Source organism: Aquarana catesbeiana, linkage group LG09, assembly GCF_042186555.1.
Source record: "Aquarana catesbeiana isolate 2022-GZ linkage group LG09, ASM4218655v1, whole genome shotgun sequence".
In the NCBI taxonomy this organism is placed as follows: Eukaryota; Metazoa; Chordata; class Amphibia; order Anura; family Ranidae; genus Aquarana; species Aquarana catesbeiana.
Genome location: NC_133332.1, coordinates 123908804 through 123930555, shown reverse-complemented (window position 1 = coordinate 123930555; position 21752 = coordinate 123908804).

Below are 21752 nucleotides of genomic sequence, written 5' to 3'. Positions count from 1 at the left end.
ACTGAGTAGCTCCATACTATTCACTCCGACTAGCCTGCTCCCTGGGGCTATCCAGCAACAAAACTGACAGCAAACTATCCTAAAACCCCCAGGATCATGCTGTGCATGCAGCCAAAGAAGCAGAAGAAGAAGGGGACTGGGCAGAGGTCCCTAACTACTTACCTACTGCAATCACAGGACTGATTTGACATGTCCCAAGATGGCGCCGGCAGCCCTGCCTCCCCTTCTCCACAGCTCAAACAGAATGCCTCAACACCACTCCAGGACAGTGAGTGCTCTGCCCCCTCACAAAAGAGGATTTAGACAAGAGTCTGGAATCCATATATAGCAAAATAGCATCCAAATTTCAGACTGAGCTGCATAAAAGCACAAATACCCTGACACAAGAGATAACAGCTCTGGGAACCCGCACCGATCGATTAGAAACTAAACATGACAAATTCAGTATTGCCCACAATGACCTTTCCAGGGAATTTGAATCCCTTACTACGATGGTCACACAAGTACAATCGCAAGTCGAAGATCTCGACAATCATAATCGCAGAAATAATCTCAGAATAAGGGGAATCCCTGAAATGAACACAGACCTGATCCCTACAATGCATAAGCTGTTCCAATCCCTGCTTTCGGACCACGAACCAGAGTCCTTTACTTGTGACCGCATTTACAGAGCTTTGTGCCCAAATCCACCCCCTGACAAACCCCCTAAAGATATTGTTCTCTGCCTAAAAGACTTCCTTATCAAAGAGGAGATCCTTAGGGCTGCTTGCAATTCTCATTCTATCACACTGGACGGCACCCCTGTGCAAATTTATCCTGACCTCTCTCCAGCAACCCTGGACAGACGCCATGAGATGAAGGAGGTAACCACAGTGTTAGCTAAAGCACACATCCGTTACAGATGGGGCTTCCCTTTAAACTTTCAGTCCCCCATAATGGAACCACATACACTGCAACCACACTTTTGGAAGGACAAGAAATTTTAGTGAAACTGGGACTTTTGGTTGCAGAATCCCTCCCTCGCCAACCTTCCACTCCCAGAACAACACCAATCTGGCGTACACCTTCTCTAAGACGAGATAGGAGACAAGTCAGACATGACATTGGTCACAACCCCCCGCTGATTGTACTTGATCAAACTATCTCCATTATCACAGTCTGTACCTGCTGAACATTGTCTGCTGATCTCTTTGATTAGAACTCCACCTATTGGCCGTTTTTGCTAATTCATCTGCACCACTTATTTCAATCAATCCACCATATACTTTATCTGGATCTGGTAACTGTTCGGCTGTTTACAACACTGGAAGATACCCACTTTTGACAAATCTGGGAGTGTACAGCTGATCCCCCTTACATGGTTAATTTCTCAGTTTCGGGTTTTTGCTATTTGAAACCTGACCCCAGGTTTTACCAGCTCAGAATCATTAGGCTGGCTCTCATTTCTGTTATTATTTTGATTGTTCATTCTCAAATCAATCAAGTTTGTCCATAATATATTCAGTTAGGTATTCCTCCCCTGGCGTTTTCCTTGTGATGGAGAATTTGGGCGATACACTGAAGTCACCTCTATTCCTTTCAGGTGAGCCTGCTTGGATCTCATTTCACAAATGGTGATTACATGTATACCACATAATGTGCAGGGCTTTAATTCTCCCCACAAATGGAAAAAAGCCTTTACCACCTATAAAAAATTAGGAGCCAAGATAATCTTGATACAGGAACCCATTTCACCGAAAATAATCATCGTACCTTTTTTCATAGGTTGTACAAGCAAGCCTTCTTTACCAAGTATAAATCCAAATGTAGAGGGGTTGCCATATTCTTACATAACACATTCCCCTTAGAGGTCCAACATATCTATAGGGACCCACATAGCAGATTCCTCATAATCAAAGGGTCAATAGCTGGGCAGGAAATAACTATAGCAAATGTGTATGCACCTAATGTAGCACAGGCCTCTTTTTTCACCTCCTTCTTTAAAATCCTAGATCGATATTCTTCGACACATATGTACGTCGGAGGCGATTTTAACCTTGTGGCCCATCCCCAGCTAAACAGAAGCACTGCTTTCCACTCCTCTTCAGCCTTTCCTAAATCAATGTCTAAATCATTACAATCCTTCCAATTAGCAGATGCATGGCATTCACATAATACCGGAGCAAAAGGCTATACCTTTTACTCTCACCCCCACAATTCTTTTGCCCGGTTGGACTACATTTTCTGCACCCCCATCATCCTGGCCAATTCTATCAACTTGGTTATCCATGTATGTCCATGGTCTGACCATTATATAGTGACTCTAACTACTACCCTCATTGGCCTGTCTGACACCCCTTACACGTGGCGCTTGAATGACTCCTTGCTGGCAGACCCTATCACACGACAAGAAATTTTATCTGCCATCCATGAGTACTTTACCCTAAATGCTACACCGGAAATATCCCCTAGCACTCTATGGGTGGCTCACAAGGCGGTGTTAAGGGTCCGTTCCCATTAGTATAGCCTCAAGAAAAAACAAGGAACGCTGGCAACAAATCTATACGCTGACCTTAGAATTGGGCAAGTTACATAACATGCAAATAGGGAATCCACCACTATCCAATGCACAATTGGTAGCCCAGAAAAGGCTGGAGCTGGTTACCCTCTTATCCACAAAAACGAAAAAATCCCTCCGTTGGTCAAAAGCCAAATTCCTTCTCCATAGCAACTTGACGTCCTCTATGTTCGCCCGTAAGCTGAATCAGACTATACACACCCCTCATCTATATAAGCTCTGTAATGTCTCAGGTCATATAGTCTTACACCCTAACGAAATCCTGACTATTTTTGAAGATTTATATTCCAACTTACTTTCCCACCCACCTTCCTACCCCTCCCAAACCTCACATGACTGGCTATCCTCCCTTCCTCTACTCTCTTTGACATCCTCCCAAGTAGAATCCTTAACGCACCCTTTACTGATGAAGAACTGCTTACTGTAATTAAATCCCTGAAATGTTCAGTTGCCCCAGGCCCTGATGGGTTCACAGCCAGCTATTACAAACACTATGCCCCGGTCTTGATCCCAAGGTTGACTACTATGTTCAATAACATACTCAAAGGAGACCATTTCCTAAATTAACTGACCCTAGCCAACATGTCCCTGTTACCCAAATCCCTTAAAGACCACACACTACCACAGAACTTCAGACCGATATTAGTCATTAACAATGACCTTAACATTTTTAGTCGCATCCTGGCAGACAGACTAGCCAACATTATTGAGACTTTGACCTCTACTGACCAATCAGAATTTATTCCCAATAGACTTATCACGGACAACATTCGCCTAACCCTGAATGTGCTTCAAGACGCTACTCTACACCAAAAACAAACCCTCCTCTTGAGCCTTGACATCAATAAGGCCTTTGATAGCGTGCTATGACCTTATTTGTTTTCAGTCCTAAAACAGATGGGCTTTTGGGATGAATTTTTAAGGGGCGTTCAGGCCCTCTATAGCCACCCCAAAACGAGAATTAAATTACCAGGATGCAACTCGGGCTTTTTCACACTGGGCAGAGGTTGCCCAGGATGCCCCCTGTCCCCAGGATGCCCCCTGCCCAAGGATGCCCCCTGTCTCCTTTATTATTTGCTCTAGCACTAGAACCCCTTGCAATCGCCATCAAACAACACCCAGACATATCTGGATATCCCCTGGAATCTTTCCATTTTAAACTCTGTATGTATGCAGACGATGTCATGCTCTTCTTGACCCAACCTCAAATCTCCCTCCCCAACCTATTCACTGTTTTGAACAAATTTGCGTCCATCTCTGGACTCCAGTGTGAGACACTCCGGGGATCCTTCCCATTCCAGTGGTCAACTGATAAAATCCCGTACCTCGGCATCTACATCACCCCACAATTCTCATCCATTTTTGCAGCTAACTATTCAGCATGCATATCCCGCCTCCGGAGTCTGCCTAAAAATTGGAGTTCATATCATATATCATTCCTAGGGAAAGTCATGGCTGTCAAAATGACCCTACTACCGAAACTCTTATACCTTTTCAGATCCCTCCCTCTCACGATCCCTAAACCCTTTATTGACAAACTACAGCAGGATATCAATAGATTTATCTGGCAGAACAGACAACCCAGGTTCTCCAAACACATTCTATATAAATCTCAATCCTCAGGCGGCTTGTTGACAACCCTTAAAGCAAAACCCAGATGTGCCTGGAAACATTACCTGGAGTCTGGAAGGGGTCTAATACCATCTGGTCAATACTTTATAGGCTGTTTCCCTAACTGCCAGAGACTTAGTGGCCCTACGTAGGTTTTGCAGCTCACAATCTCAATGGGTTTACTCGGAGTGACAATCCCAGGTATCCTCCGCAAAGAGGAATGTCTTATACATACTATATGCATATCAGGTTTGTGGGCTATTGCTCTGCACTGGAAGACCCCCGTAGTGCCCCTACCCTCTATCGGAGATAGGGTGGATATGATTATGATAATGGAGAGAATTTTGTATACCCTACCAGATAAAATGCACCTATTTGAACGTAGATGGGGAGCCTGGAAGACCCATAGACATACTTTGGTACTGGTACTACAGGACCGAATGCCACTCAATGTTGTTATATTTTAACAGACAATACCTTTAAATATACCTTTTTCATACCACTTTTTCTGTATGCTTTGGAAATATTCTAGATCTCTACTGTTGATGATATGCGTTTAATGTCAATTTTATGATGAATATTGTAAAATGACTGTTTATATCATTTTATTTTTACTTTGCTAAATAAAAATGTTTGTAAACAAAATAAATGATGTTCAATATGAGAAATAATAACCGGTATGATGCCCTTTTAACCACTTGACCGCCGGAAGATTTTACCCCTTACATGGCCAGAGCATTTTTTTGCCGCTCAGCACTGCGCTGTTTAACTGGCAATTGCACACTGTACACAAATAAAATTTATGTCATTTTTTTTTACACAAATAGAGCTTTCTTTTGGTGGTATTTGATCATCATTGTTTTTTTTTTTTTTTTTTTTTTTTACGATATGAACTAAAAAAGTATATATATATATATATATATATATATTTATTTTCTGCTAAAAAACACATCCAATAAAAAATGTCAAAAATAATTTATTCATGAATGTTGGCCAAAATGTATTCTGCTACATGCCTTTGGTAAAAAAAATCCCAATAAGTGTATATTATTTGGTTTGTGTGAAAGTTATAGTGTCTGATATAGATGCTGGAATTTTTTTTTTTCAATACTAGTAATGGCAGTGATCAGAGACTTATAGTAGGACTGTGATAGATATGGTGTACAATCTGACACTAGCTGATGCTGGCTGGAGGGTACACTAACTGACTGACCCTGACATCAATAGTGACGCTAATACAGTGATCAGTGCTAGTACTATACACTGTCGCTGTATAAATGACACTGGCTTGGAAGGGGTTAACATCTAGGGGGTGATCAAGGGGTTAAAAGTGAGCGCCTAACAATGTTTAATGTGTGTGTTTTGGTGGTGGTGGTGCTTTTACTAAGCAATCTTGTTTTTTCCGTTTTGCAGGGAATAAAAAAACAACAAGATCACCAGTCAGTATTTGGAGATCTGTGTTGTTTACAACACAGAGCTCCCTTCCCTGAATGATGGAGCCGATCAGCGCGTTATTTCACTTTTTTTTCTTTTATGTGTTTTGGTATAATACCATTTACGCATGAACCAATAGGCTTTAGTCTGCAATAGGTAAAACTCTGAAACTGTAGAAGAAAATGGACACTATTTGCTCCATGTAGCCATATTAGGACAATGTGTCAGAAACATCCCATTGTGTAACTATGGGGTGGGGAATGCCATGCGGATCGGGAAGGCACTGACAGTTTCCTTCCAGATTCAGTAGAAAAATGGTTTGGTGCAAACCCAAGTTCATCCCTAGTTACAATCGAAAAGGGGATTTCCATTTTAACTGAAATTCTCTTTTTTTGTGTCCAGTATTCCTCTTCACATGCTGATGTTTGAACAGCATTGCTAAAGCCAGTTTAGGATGAACTCTAGGTAAAAACCTATATACACAGATGAAATGCATTTATAGTAGCTGTTTACTTGTCAAAGGTTTTGTATTTCTCTGCATCACAGTCTATTATGAAGGGGCAGAGCCTGAAACATGAAGGTAAATGTACAATTTTATTCCAGGCTCCTTTAATGGTGTACTGTGTATGTTACTCCTGGACAACCTTTTTTTTTTTTTTTTTTTTTTGCTATTATCATATTTAAAATTCACTTCAACAACATTATATCTGCACTCCATCTCTCCTTCTTCTGGCCTCTGTGAGGGGGATAGTCTTTTGTGTTGTGACCTGATAGTTGATGGGAGTCTTTTTGCCTGTTGATTTGCTCTGATCAAGTTGACATTTTGTAAGTGTTTGACAGTTTGCTTACTGTCCAGTGCAGCGTGTTACATCCTCTGCTATATACATTGTTCTGCCACATAGCACATCCTTGTCTCGAGAGATAGGAGACCTGATTTTTCTCTCTTTCAGTTCACAAATATTTACAGGTCTTCCTCTCTACCCCCAGCCTGTGACCTGACAATTTAAAGGAAAGGTATCACGCTAATTAACTCAACTCTCTATAACTCTGTTCTCTTCACCTATCAGTGTGTTCCTTGTTAGATATGAGCACTGAAACACATCTGGCTGGATCCTTATTATGCTTCTCCCCCTCTCAGTCTGAGCTCTAATGTACAAGGTATTGCAAAAAGTTGACTCCAAGTCAAATTCTTTCCTACATTAAAAACTATTTATGATGTATTAATAAATACATAGTTGCATTAATTTCTATCTTTAATATACTCCTGGATTTTAGCTTTAACCTGATGCCGACTGCCCGACGCACATTTACCGTGGCAGGGCGGCTGCTCTGGGCAGAATCACTTACCTGTACATGATTCTGCACTTCTGGGTCTGGGGCGCACACGCACGACACCGTCGACTCGTTCCCACTGTGATTGGACACAGCGGGATTGATCCAATCAGCGGGTCCAGCAGACATGTGTCCGCTGGGGTCCACTGATTGTTCAGGATACAGGCAGAACAGCGATCTGCCTATGTAAACCTGGCAGATAGTACTGTGACAAAGGAAGGCTGTGATCCTGTCTTCCTGCTAAGTAAGAACATGAATCTCTGCCTTCCCACAGTACAAGCACCCCCCACACAGTTAGCAAGCACTCCCTAGGAACAATTTAACCCTTTGATCGCTTCTGATGTTAACCCCTTCCCTACCAGTGTCATTAGTACAGTGATCACTGTGTTAGTGTCACTGGTCCCCAAAAAGTGTCAAAATTGTCAGTTAGGTGTCAGATTTGTCCGCTGCAATGTCGCAGTCCCGCTATAAGTTGCTGATCATTGCCATTATTAGTAAAAATAAATAAATAAATAAATAAAAATTGCAAAAATATATCCCATAGTTTGTAGATGCTATAACTTTTACGCAAACCAATCAATATACGCTTATTGGGATTTTTCTTTACCAAAAATAGGTAGCAGAATACATATTGGCCTAAATTTATCAGGAAATTAGATTTTTTTAGATTTTTTTTTTATTGGGTCTGTTTTATAGCATAAAGTAAAAAATATTGGTTTCTTTTTTCAAAATTGTTGGTCTTTTTTTGTTTATAGCGCAAAAAATAAAAACTGCAGAAGTGATCAAATGCCATCAAAATAACGCTCTATTTGTAGGGAAAAAAGGCATACATTTTATTTGGGTACAGCGTCGCGTGACCACTCAATTGTCAGTTAAAGTAATGCAGTGCTGTTTCGCAAAAAAAAACCTGGCCATGAAGGGGGTAAACCTTCCAGAGCTGAAGTGGTTAAAACACATAAATGTTGTAGGTAACCCAAGCATGTATTTCTCCCTAATCCAAGCTAATTATGTTTCTTTAATAAAACATATACATTATCTCTTTAAAAGAAAAGAAATCACAGCTGCAGTTGTTCTGCAACTTTCAGCAAACATGGTTTCTACACCCCCAATTTATACACTAGATTTTAGTTTTTTGGGTTTTTGTTTTAATGAGTCAGGATTAGTCACCTTTGGGTTGTATGAGCAGTGTAACCCTTTATGAACGCCCACCAACTCTCAATGTTTTTAGAATGGTCATATATGTAATTTATCTATCAGTTGTCCTACTCATTAAATTACCAAGAGATTAGAGCCCTTGAATGCAAATGGAGTTAACAACCCATGTTAAATAACTAGGCTTCTTAATCACCCTAAATCCCTTTATGTTTAAACCAGTGACTATACTAATGATTTAGGAATGTGTCTTAAGAAACAGATGTGAGGACAGATTATGTTTCAATGTTTACTATTTGCCAGTACATTTGGGTAATCTATGATTTTGTCAGAGTTACGAAATATATTAATTATAAAAGAATCAATATTTTTTGTTTTCTTTTGAAAAGTAACTGGACTAATCATATATATATATATATATATATATATATATATATATATATATATATATATATATATATAAAATTACAATTTTATTTTGCATTTTTTGATTAAAACCCCTAAACTGTGTACAGTATACTGTATATTGGGCATACATATAAAGTTAATGTGACATAGTCTTAAAATAGATTAAAAGTACCGTTAGTCTGAGATGGACCAAAGAATAGCCCTTGTACTGTTTTGTACTTTCATGTTATTTTTGATAACTTTAATAAAAATCATTGGAAAAGAAAAGTACTGTTTGGTTGAAATCCTTTAATCATGATATTCCAATACTTAAAACCACCTTGATGTTAGTAATATGGAAACGCCAATTGCTGAACTTTCAGAACATGTAGGCCATATATTTCAGTGTTTTCCACTATGGATTTATTTCTGTTTCTCTTTTGAATTTTCCATTTTGGGCACAGTATCTTAAATGAACAACCACCCATTCAACTTCCCACACTCCCTCACTGCTCTGTTCCTTCTACAGAGGCAGAAGTCAAAACCCTTTGTGATCTCAGATTCTGTGAGGAAGGTAAGACAGTCATATGTTCCCCGACATAAGGAAGCAACAGATATTTTCCAATAGTTCTGACAGAGCAATGGAACCGTGGGGAAGTGAAGGGAATATAGTATCAATAAGTCTGTTTAACAAGAAGAAATTGCACAAGCCATGTGACCTGAGACTGTAGTCCCATCCAGTAACACATGTAAAATGGATCATATTAAACTCTTCTGTTACTTTTTATTTACCCACCCCAGCAGAAAGTTGATATAGCTTTAAATTAATATGTGAGCAAAGCTCCACGTTAACATATTTTCACTTTGTAATTTTTAATAAAGATACAGAACCAAAACTTTTGAACTGCAGGAGCTAAATGTTTTCTGGATTAGGGAGCACACTGTCAAAAAAGTCAAAATAGAAATACAGTACACCCACAGAGATTTTTCAGCACCATGGATAGGAAACTAAGCACTTTTAGTAAATAATGTGAGCCTGTGATCATTTTCTAGAACATATTTGGGTTAGTAATCAATGCTTCATCTTATTTACTAAGCTCGATGAACATACACTTTTGTAAGTGAACATTCACTTTGCTAACCTCATTGGGCTCCATTCACAAAAGCATCTCGCATGCAATATGTAGGTGTCCATACTCATATTTCCTAAATACTGCACGCAATCCTAAAATTGTCAATTCCTTATACGGTTCTGCAGTATTTACCGCAAATACTGAAAACGCCCTGTAAATACTGTAATGACATGCGTTAAACTCAATTTACAGAAGGAAATAAATAATTAAATGCATTCGGTAATTAGGTAGTGATCGAGGCACGCGGTATTTATGGAATGTGTACTGGTTGTTAAGGAGCAGGCGGCTGCCTTTTTCTTAACAACCAGTAAACATCATGGTTGTTAGGGTAGCAGTGTCCTTAACAACCGATGAGTCATCAGCTGTCAGCAGGGTTCCCCACTGACAGCTGGCTGTAAAAAAAAAAAAAGAATTGCAGAGAATAAAAAAATAAGGATAAAAATGGTGTGGGGTCCCCCTGAAAATCCCTACCAGATCCTTATCGGAGCATGCGGTCTGGCATATCAGGAAAGGGGGAAAGAGCCAGCTACCCCCCCCCTCCTCCTGAACCATACCAGGCCACATGCTCTCAACATGGGGGTGTTGAGAGCATGTACCCCTACTCATTCACATGGCACCATTGGGAAGGTTGGGATCTGGGGGCCCCCTTGTTAAACGGGGCTTCCAGATTTCAATAAGCAGCCTGCCTGCAGATCCCCACAACCACTGGCCAAACTACGGTACTTAAAAATCTCCATAGGCTTTAAAAATTTCTACTAGTTACCAATTTAGAATTACAGAGGAGTCTAGTGCTAGAATTATTGCTCTCGCTCTGACTTTCACAGTGATACCTCACATGTGTGGTTTGAACATCATTTACATATGTGGGCGTGACCTGCATATGAGTTCACCACTATGCGCGAGAACAGGGGGGCAGAGGAGCTTTCATTTTTTTAATTCTTTATTTTATTTCATTTATTTATTTTTACACTGTCCCTATAAATTTAAATGTAAACATCCCTTGTGATAGCAATACAGTATGACAGGTCCCCTTCTTGGAGAGATCTGGGGTCTATAATCTCTCTTCAACCTTTAAAAGCAAAAGATTAAAAAAAAAGGCTTGTAAAAGCATGTAAATGCTGGAGGAACCAGAAGTGATGTCGCTCCAGTCCTCTAAGGCCATAGAGATGAGCGGAGGCCATCTTGCCTTCACTTATCTCTATTGCAAGCCACCGGCGCTGCGGGATGGGTCTCGGGTTTCACCGATTGTCAGGTGAGCCCACTGCTTCTAAAAGTGATCCAGTGGCAAATCCGGCACTGAGACCACTTTTACTTTGTAGAGAATTGCCAGTTGAGAAAAGCATTACCGGGGGTTATGGCATATTGCTGCAGCCATAACCCTGGTATTCTCCTTGCCGATCAGGACGTCATTTGTCTATTCCAGTTGGCAAATGCTTAAGGTGCTCCATACAGCTTCGTGAATGGAGCCCAATGTCTTCAAAGAATAATTTTTCATGTAATTTAAAGGCAAAAAAAATGATTCTTTCCAATTTTACCAGTGGTAAAACAAGTGTAACTGGAGATAAAGAGCATATATTTTATTTTATATGTAAAGTATGTTCGTGTTACAAAACATTGTGAGATTATTTCTAAAAAAAAAAAACTTTTTATTATATGTTGTGTATTGTTATACCACAATAAAAAACAAAGCCAGCAAAAACACAAAAAGTGATAGCATGCAAATGGAAAAATGAAAAGAAGAAGGGTTAAAGAGAATGTTCTGAGAGGACTAAAGAATATGGCCTGAACAGCATGGAAATGTGGCTGCTCCCCGGTCAGATAGAATATTTAATTTTATTGAATTAAAAAAAAAAAAGAGTCATGTCACTTTAAGAAAAAGGTACAGTAGGTCAGGCAGGGTAATAAGGGTCAGGTAACACTGAGGTATAGGTAGGGAATGTAATTGATCCAATCAGGAAGGTTAAAAAGGTCACATGACTAGTGGGAACATTCTGGAAGTGGGGCAAGGCTATATAAAGGGGTCCTCTGTGGAAATCTCCTCACAGCTGGTCAGATTACAGCAACAAGCTCAGCTCAATTGAGCTATAATATTTTGTGTGTCAGCTGTACTGACCATGAAGACCTAATGCGCCTAGTACTGGAGAAAGCAGGGAACAGAGGAAGTGAAGAATGGCTGAGAAGATGCCTGGAATTGGGAGAAGAAGACGTGTGGCGGGAGCAGGTGTCTGAAAAGGAAGGACCGGCAGTGGCAGAGGTAATTAATAGAAGAGGCAGACCTGTCACTCGCAGCCCGTGTCTTCGGCAGCAAAATCAGCGCTGCCTGCCACAGCGCTCCCCCCCCTCAGACATAAGGGAACCAGCTTTGCGCCGCCAGAAGAGGCGGTTGCCAGGGTGGGGACCAGAAGAACCAGCCTCAGAGAAAAGAGAATTAGGAGAACACTATCGTCGTCGCCTCCCAGGAACAGAGGAAGGCGGGCTCAGGTATCAGCATCCACTGTGATGGCTGAGGAGACAGCAGCTACCACACAGAGTGACAGTCATTCAAGATTACCTCATACACAAGAGCAAGTGATACCCACTGTGACCACTAGAGGCTCAAGAGAGCAGCATCTGCTGAGTTCTTCTAGGCAAGCTAATGCAACAGTGGCATCTAGTGGTCAGGGTGAGTTGGCACAGGTCTTAAATAATATAATGGTTTCTATTAACAAGCTTATTGACAGCATTAACACTCATAGCAATGATAATGTTAATTACTCTAACGTATGGGTATAATGAATCCGGGAATAGGTGTGGTAATGTTTCTAATACTAATAAGTACTTCTTCTATTTCAGCAATTAACACCAATAGCAATAGAAATACTTTAAATAATGATATTTGAAGCGCTTCACAATGTGCATGAAAATGAATATATAAGAATAAATATAAATAGTCAAATAAATCCAGCAGTGAGTAAAAATTCCTAAAAAATCCAGCAATCAAAATAGTGTAAAATTATAAAAAATTAGTGACACCAAATGTGTAAAAAAATTCACATAAAAAGTCCACATAAAAATAAATATATAGGGATGTATTCAGAAGGTTCAATTATACAGGTGTAGAATCCTGATTGGTATAGAGCTTTTGATCACTAGCAAAGCTGTTTAAAAACACTTGCTTAATTTAGGTGCTCATTGATCTTTATAGTACCAATGTGTTTTTTGCTTCTATTCACAACCAATGTGAGAATCATAAACAGGCAGATAAGAGAAAAAAACAATCATTGTGCAATAGTTAGGATACCAAGGTACACAGGCAAACTTCAATCCACTCACGTGTGCCTTATAATGATAAGGCATATGCAGGTTTTACTATAGCAGTCAGCCGCCTTAGACAGGAGCAGATTCAGTGCAGTACACTGTGTGAAACTGCTGATCTGCACAGAGCGTCCTTGGCTCCTCCCACGCGTTACATCACAGTCACATACCTCTGATAATGGACTTCAGTGTACAACACAGGAGGATGGAGAGGATTATAAAAAGACATTGGTCTATTTTAAAAACTGATACTACTTTGGCAAATATACTCCCAGAAAAACCGAGATTCATTTATAGACGAGCTCCAACTCTAAGGGACATCATAGCTAAAAATTTACCCAACCCACCCAAGAGAATAACTGATTTAACCTTTTTTCAGGGTAAAGGATTCTATCCCTGTAAAAGGTGTCAAAATGGATACAAATGTCAGAAATTTTCTTCAACAAATACTGGACAAGAATTTGAAATAAAGGATTTTATATCTTGCAGGACTGAGGGGGTGGTATATGCTTTACAGTGCTCCTGCTCCCTCCAATACATTGGCAGAACAAAGCGACCAATGTGGAAGAGAATAAGAGAGCATATCCAGAACATTAGAAAAGGCTATCCAAAACACAGTGTTTCAAAACATTTTGATAGGTATCATAACAGAGACCCTAGGGGTCTCCAATTCTGGGCTATTCAAAAGTATAAGGCTCATTGGAGGGGTTCCCATAAAGTGAGGGAACTCAGCAAGAATGAATCCAAATGGATATTCCAGATGGGTACATTAGAACCCCATGGTTTGAACATTGAATTCGACCTGAATTGTTTTATTTCTGATTTTTAGAGGTTTTTCAGATTTATATATATATATATATATATATATATATATATATATATATATATATATATATATATATATATATATATATATATATATATATATACATATATATTTATGGTAATTATTTTATTTTTATTTTTTATATTTTATTTTTTATTTTTTATTTATTTTTTGGTCCAATATTCTCATTATTTGTCCAATACCAGTTTTTTCTGAGTGGCAATATTTGGTTCAGTTCTAGCATATAAATAATGGTCATCATCCATTTTTGCAATATTCTATCATGGAATTTTTAGATTTTAATTTTATATTTTAATATTATTTCCCTATTTCTTATATCATATCTTATTTTAATTTTATATATGTATATTTTATATGTATATATATCATGTCATCTTGTTTACTCTGTTTTCCATACATTTATGAGCAGAGCATGTGGATACCCCATTTTTGTGATATCATGGGGCACTGGTCAATTATCAAAACCATTAGAGACAATGTTTTGCCATATACTCCCTCTGTGAGATGTTATACCAATTGTGACCACTGGAGGGAGCTGAAGAAGTAAACGTGATTAGAGATATCAATATATATATTTTTTACTTTTTACACACTGCGTTTTTTACACATGGAATCGTGGTTTTGATAAACCAACGATATTCATATGAATTACATGTCTAATAAAAGTAGGTTTTAACAGGATTGAAGTTTATGCAGGAAGCAGGATGATGATAAACTCATGCTGTAGCCATGGCAACCACTCTGCTGTTGTGCTATAAAGCTGAGTCCATCAGAGCTTGTATTATCCTTGAAAAAGTCACGTGACTGTGATGTAATGCGTGGGAGGAGCCAAGGACGCTCTGTGCAGATCAGCAGTTTCACACAGTGTACTGCACTGAATCTGCTCCTGTCTAAGGCGGCTGACTGCTATAGTAAAACCTGCATATGCCTTATCATTATAAGGCACACGTGAGTGGATTGAAGTTTGCCTGTGTACCTTGGTATCCTAACTATTGCACAATGATTGTTTTTTTCTCTTATCTGCCTGTTTATGATTCTCACATTGGTTGTGAATAGAAGCAAAAAACACATTGGTACTATAAAGATCAATGAGCACCTAAATTAAGCAAGTGTTTTTAAACAGCTTTGCTAGTGATCAAAAGCTCTATACCAATCAGGATTCTACACCTGTATAATTGAACCTTCTGAATACATCCCTATATATTTATTTTTATGTGGACTTTTTATGTGAATTTTTTTACACATTTGGTGTCACTAATTTTTTATAATTTTACACTATTTTGATTGCTGGATTTTTTAGGAATTTTTACTCACCGCTGGATGTATTTGACTATTTATATTTATTCTTATATATTCATTTTCGTGCACATTGTGAAGCGCTTCAAATATCATTATTTATTCTTTTTAAGTGACTCTGAAAACACTCTCTTTTGATAGCAGCCTCACTTGGTTTTGTTGACTAGTTCTGTATTTTGTGCATACACCTCAATCATTGTAGTAGTATGGACATATACATATCTAGATCTGAGAGATCTTACAACAAAGAGGTAGTTCGTTCCACAATACACATTTATTAATAGGGTTACATAATCTATACAAAGTACACACCCAACAGTATTTACAACACAATGTACAGTGTAGGTCTCCTGGCTTACATGGTATTTACAAATTACCCACAACACCCATATTTACAGTACAGTATAAAATACAAGTATATTAGATTACCTGTTAACTTCAGGTCAGCCCATGGTGACTGCTGTCTGTTCCCACACCAAAGAGTGAGTTAGCTTGGTCACAATGCATTATATCCCCCCCCCTCCTTTCTGTAGTGTGGCTAATATAATTCTCCCTAATTGGTCACTGTACCTAGTAAATGTATATTGGGCACAGCCTGATTGGATGAGTCAAAGAAGGCTGTTGTTTACTACCCAGGGAAGATGTTCTCAGGGAGAACAAAAGGCCAACCTTTGAAGTTGAACTAATTACAATAACACCAACACAACACTCAGTATTTTAAATATATTTCCCTCTAACTGAAATATATTTCTAATTGCAATATTTTACAGCGATTAATGGAGATTTCACATAATCCCATAAGGCAACAGTTTTATGTGTAATTATCAGCTATTTAGCTTTACAGCGCTTTGTGTTTTATATATATTTTTTCCAATAGAAATACTTTACCATCTGAAATGAATATTAATAATTCTTCAGTCCCAGAATCCTGTTAAAGGAAAATTTACCGTGTGAAATGTCACCGCTCGGGTATCACCTGTCTGTTCAGGTAAAAGAAAAAATATGGAAAGTGCAGTTCATTGACATTTTGTCATTACTGCCCTCAGCAAAAGAGTTTATTAACAAGCCTGCCAAAAAAATTGACGATAAACCTGAGCAAGATAGGCGTAGACGCGTGGCAAGGTCTTATCATAATTGGATACAAGCATTTAGCATTTATGCCAGTGTATTAGGAGAAAAACACCCGGAATACTGTAGTGGCCTTTTTCAACACCTTGAGCATGTTCTTGATGCATATAAAAGCTTTGCGATTTAGGCTGGTACCAGTATGACGAGCAAAAATTGTCCATATATCCTGCTTTGAAATGGGGTAATAAAGATAAAGGTTTATGGTTAAACCTTATAGCGCCGCAAAAATTGGCTTACCCTAGGCAACAGCCCTCTGTTACAGTGTCCCCTTATAAAAGGGGTTACTGCTTTGCATTTTATGAGAATCAGTGCAAATGGGGGCGATCATGCAAGTACAAGCATGAGTGCTCGCACTGCTCAGGCCCCCACCCATTGCTTAAATGTTTTAAAAGGAATACCAACACACACGGGCAAAGAGATAACCATTCAAAAAGCTTGCTCACCGGTGAACTAATTGAAGCTTTCTCCAGAGGTTTTCCTTTGCCAGTTTTTAAAGGTATAAGATGCAAATTGGTTAATAATTTAAAATTGGTATTACAATTTCCACACATTGTTAAAGAAAAGTTAGATAAAGAAATTAAAGAGGGTAGAATAGTGGGCCAATTCAATTACCCACCGTTTAAAAAATTTAGAGTATCGCCATTAGGAATTATCCCAAAAAAGGAGCACAACTAATTTCTCCAAATACATCATTTATCCTTCCCAATTGGTTCATCATTAAATGACAAGATAAATGAAGAGCTAGCATCTGTCTCATACTGTACATTTGAAGAAGCAGTTTGCCATATCAGGGAATTTGGGAAGGCTGCGCTACTCGCGAAAGCGGATATTAAAGCAGCATTCAGATTGCTTCCGATTAGCACAGCTTTTTACAATTCACTTGCCATGGTTTTCGAAGATAAATTTTACTACAACATGTGCCTTCCAATGGGATGTTCAATTTCCAGTGCCTATTTTGAAAAATTAGCATCGTTCATCCAATGGGTGGTTTCTTTTGAATCCAGTCATAAGGGTATATTACACTACTTGGATGACTTCCTATTTATTGGCCAAATCGGCCCAATCTCCAATTTGTCTATTTATGCTGGAATTGTTTAGCACAATCACCAAAAAATTAGGCGTTCCCCTTGCTGAAATAAAAACTGTGTTCCCCTCCATATCCATTGAATTCCTAGGCATAAAAATAGACGGAATTATTAGAATTCCAACTGCCTTTAAATAAAATTAACAATATTAAAATTACCATTTCTTGGATGTTAAGAAGAAAAAAGATTTTAATGAAAGAGCTTCAATCTTTATTAGGGAAGTTAGCATTTGCAACAAGAGTTATGCCGGTTGGCAGGATATTCTCTAGAAGGTTATATATGGCAATGTCAGGGCTTAAACTCCCTTTTTCACACATTAAGTTAACAGCAGATCTTAAGGAGGACCTCCTGGTATGGATGAAATTTTTTCACTCGTATAACGGCCATTCATTTTATCAAGCAGAATTTGTATGCTCATCAGAGATGGAATTATACACTGATGCGGCTGGATCTTTTGGTTTTGCTGCAATATGGGGCAATCACTGGTGCGGTATGGCCAGAAAGATGGATTTGAATAAAAGCCACCAAGAGCATAGTTCTACTTGAACTATTTCCGTTGGTTGTGGCATTGGAAATATAGGGTGATAAATTTGCTAATAAAAGAATTTTAATTAATTCTGATAATAAAGGAGTAATATACGTAGTAAATTGCCTATCAACAAAATCCCTTTTGCCAGTCAAATTACTTAGTTATCTAGTATTTTATGTTTACATTTTAATATCTGGGTAAAAACAAGACACGTTCCAGGTAAGGATACTCAAATTGCGGATGCATTATTTCTATTGCAGATACAAAAATTCTGGCAGCTTCTGCCGAATGCGGACAAGGAAAGACAGGTATGTACCAAACATCTTTGGAACCTGATCTAGGAATTCTGATGCAGTCTATCAAGAATTTGGCGGCTAACAGTACATGGGCCGAATACATGGCTGCATGGCAGAGGTAGAATAAATTCCTCAGGGAATTTGAGATGCAATTCAAGTCTCCTTCAGAAATAAACATTCAAATGTTTTTATGCACACTGATGCAGGCCAAGCTATCTTATAGCCAGATTGCTAAGATACTGGCAGGGGTGTCATTTTTCTTTAAATTGCAAGGTTTTCCTCAGTGTACATCTTTCTTCTCTATAAAACTATGATAGGTTACAAAAAGGAGAATTCTCTCCCAGATACTAGAAGGCCCATTTCTGTTTCATTGCTTAAAGAAATTTGTAGAGTTACAAAATGGTATGCTTCTCTGGATTCGAGGCATTACTATTTAAAACCGCTTTGGTATTAGCATTTTTTGGCACCATGAGAATATCGGAATTATTACCCAGAAGCAAAAATCGGTATCTGGCCTGTTGACCCATCACGTATTGATCCACAGGGCAGGACCTAATATATTTATTGCACGTTCAAAAACAGACAGATCAGGAAAGGGTGTATGGATTACTCTTTATAGTTGTGGAGCAGTGGAAATTTGTCCATTAAGAATGGTAAAGGAGTACCTAGCAATTAGTGATGGACATTTTTTGGTTCATTTGAATGGGTCACCCCTTACAGGATATCAATTTAACATGGTTCTCAAATGATGCATGTTGAAGTTAGGGCTACAAGCATTTAATTTCACATCCCTTTCATTTAGGATTGGTGCAGCAACCGAAGCTGCAAAAATAGGCCTTGATGCAGCAATAATTAAAAGAATAGGAAGATGGGATTCGCAGCGATTTAACATATATGTTAAACCTGATCTCTCTCTTTAATTTCTCCTATAGGTAATGGAAGAATTATTTGGATCCTGGGCAACTCCTTTATATTTTGGGCCAACAAAGATCCAGGTTACGTTGTTATACACCTAAACTGTCAATGGATCCTCAGAAATTTCAAGTTTTATGGAAAGGAATTTGTGGTTTGAAATGGTTAAACTTGTCTTTTCATCTCTCTAGATTGTTGGAATTGGGGCCAGTCCCAGATATACTAATCATCCACTTGGGAGGAAATTATGTGGGTAGAACCAAAAACCTAGACCTTATGTTTGCGATGAAACAGGATTTAAATACATTTAAATTGTCTGCCCCGAATACAACCATAATATTTTCAGAAATAGTCCCAAGACTAATATGGCTTCAAGACGCTCAAATTAAAAATATGGAAAAAATCAGGCATTGGATAAATAGGTCTATGGAAAAATTTATGCCACTTATCGGTGGTTTTTCATACAGACATAGGGATCTAGAGGGAGGTTATGAAGGCTTATACAGGACAGGTGGAGTTCATCTGCCCGATATAGGTCTAGACATTTTCAATGTGGGATTTCAGAACAGCATAGAATTGGCCGTGGCGGTGGGGTAGGTCGGACTTGATAATTCAAGCCTGGCTGGTGGGGACTTGTTTTTTGATATACGTTACTGCTCGAGTCCCGAAGACTGAGCTGTTTATATTTATTATTTATGAGTGAGAATTTTATGATTTAATAAAATGATTGGATGGATTTAAGTTATTTACAGTTTACACCAATAAACGTGCCTCGGCCAATTATATTCCAAGTAAGTCGTGAGTGTGTTTATTTATTTATTAAAGATAAACTGGGTATGGAAGGAGGGATAGGTGCGGCCTACATTTCCAAGATGATTATTAAATCTCGGCTTTGGTGCCTCATCTGTCATGGTCAAAGCACAAAATAAGATAAGGATATCTGGACTGAGAGTGTGATATGTTTACAAAGTTACATTATATTATCAATGTAGCAAGCTATTATAGTGATAATTTAAACTGGGGCCTTTCTGATCAAATTGTGCTTGCAAATGAGGATTTTGACTGTCAAAAAGAAATAAATCTCTTGTCTTAACTAGAAGCATTAGCTTAAGTTCAAATCACCCTTAATGAGAACTTAATTTCTATTAGCTACAGCTTTAATCTGTAATGGCATTTGAACTTAAGCACAGTTGTCTCTGTAAACTGTATTGTAAAAAAAAAAGTATATAATGAATATGACTCCATGCTGTCACAGCCTTCACAATCATTTTTTAATGAAATTTGGTATTAAACAATCATTGACAAATGAATCAAGATCCTCTTTAGCTTCAGTTATATTATCCAGTCAAGTTTCCATTATTCCCACTAAGTCATAATCTTGTTCTACTATAAGCAATTTCAGTTGTATTTGTGAGACTACATCCTCATTACTGGGTCCCTCTAAATAGCTATGCCCTGACAGATTACCATAGCTTTTCATCTAATAATACATCTCCATACAATTGGTCTTTGCTATGTATAATCTCCTTCTCACTGAGACCCGGATGCAGGGGGCGGGGCTGAGCCCAGCATTCGTGTCTATGGATGCAAATGCTGGACTCGGGAGCGTGCCAGCAAGGTAGCCTTCTGTGTTTCTCCTGAAGGTTATCTGATATGGGGAGGAGCCGCAAGAACCACCGAGGGACCCCAGAAGAGGATGTTCGGGGCCACTCTGTGCAAAACTAGCTGCACAGTGGAGGTAAGTATGACTTGTTTGTTATTTAAAAAAAATAAAACACGAGCCTTTACAATCACTTTAAGAATTTTTTTAATTAAAATAATATATATATATATAGATATATCTATAGATATATCTATCTATATATCTATATATATAGATAGATATATCTATCTGTATATATATATATATATATATATATATATATATAGATAGATAGATAGATAGATAGATAGATAGATAGATAGATAGATAGATAGATAGATAGATAGATAGATAGATAGATAATACTTTCCTGCTCTGTGCAATGGTAGTGCACAGAGCAGCCCCAAACCTTGTCTTCTGGGGTCCCATGTCCGCGATCTTGACTCTTCTCCTTCTGTGTCTGCCCTCATAGCAAGCGCTTGCTATGCAGGCAGACATGTGATCTAATTCCCAAGCTGGGCTCTGTGTGACCATAGACACACAGAGCATGGCTTGTCCCTTTCCCTCGTTTTTTTTTTACATTAATTCATAGAATGCCATGGGAGACATATACCAAAAAACAAGAAAATTGTTTTTTAAAAATACTGTATAGTAGGGGGAGAGTTTTTTCATATGACTTTAAGGGTAATATTGAAAACACACTAATTCTTTATGTAACATGCTTGTAGGATGTTTTAAAGCAGAATATTGTGTTATGGATGTAGCGGTACCCCCGTATTCACTTTCTCAAGCACACAGAGTCAATAAATAGTCTGTCAACTTTGTTTTTGTGTTTTTATTGAGGGGCTAAACTTGGATGGGGTTAGGGGATTTATGAGACGCCCAGTATATATTCACACTTCACATTCCTCCTGCACAAACTTTCTTGCAGACTATTACCTCCTCTCTCTCTCCAGCTCATCACTTCTCCTCAGGCACAGCTAGCATATGGTTAGGCCTGACTCTGGTTCCAGCCAGGCCTTGTAGAAATGCCTTTTGCAGGCAGGGACCGCGGCCCACTGTGGTGTAACCAGAAAAGTTTAAATTGGTTAAACGTTAGCTGTCCTTGGTGGACTAT